This window comes from Arachis duranensis, chromosome 6 (genome assembly GCF_000817695.3).
Source record: "Arachis duranensis cultivar V14167 chromosome 6, aradu.V14167.gnm2.J7QH, whole genome shotgun sequence".
Classification (NCBI taxonomy): Eukaryota; Viridiplantae; Streptophyta; class Magnoliopsida; order Fabales; family Fabaceae; genus Arachis; species Arachis duranensis.
In genome coordinates this window covers 109,770,704-109,771,336 of record NC_029777.3, presented here as the reverse complement: position 1 = coordinate 109,771,336, position 633 = coordinate 109,770,704, and positions in this window count along the sequence as shown.

The following is a 633-nucleotide window of genomic DNA, read 5'->3' as shown; positions in this document are numbered from 1 at the left end:
TGCGGACTCGATGGTAGATGGTTCAATTTGAGAAACAAAAGCACTATATGCAAATAAATTTCTAAAAGTGGATCGAGTTGTTACCCCTTTCGAAACACTACCAATGACGTTGTCTAGAGGATGATTCTTTGAAGTATGCCAATCCTTTGGAAGTGCTTTTATTTGTGCTTGTGATGTTTCAATTTCTTCAACTTGAGCACTATCCTTTGTTGAGCTTGTAGAGGCTTCATTTAAATCCTTTTCTTTGTCTTCACTATTCAAATTTAGTGAACCAAGGTTTTCTACATTTTTGTCAAAATCTTTTCTAGCACAACAATGGTTAGTTTCATCAAAAGCGACATGAATACTTTCTTCTATAGTCATGATGCGTTTAAAAAGCTTTGCTAGTTAAAGAGTAGCCTAAGAAGATTCCTTCATCAGCCTTAGCATCAAATTTGCCTAAGTTATCTTTTCCATTATTTAGAATAAAGCATTTACAACCAAAGACGTGAAGGTGGGAAATATTTGGCTTTCTTCCTTTGTACAATTCGTATGGTGTTTTCTTAAGAATAGGTCGAATGATAATCCTATTCATAATATAACACGCGGTACTAACCGTATCCGCCCAAAAGTACTTAGGAATATTAGCCTCAT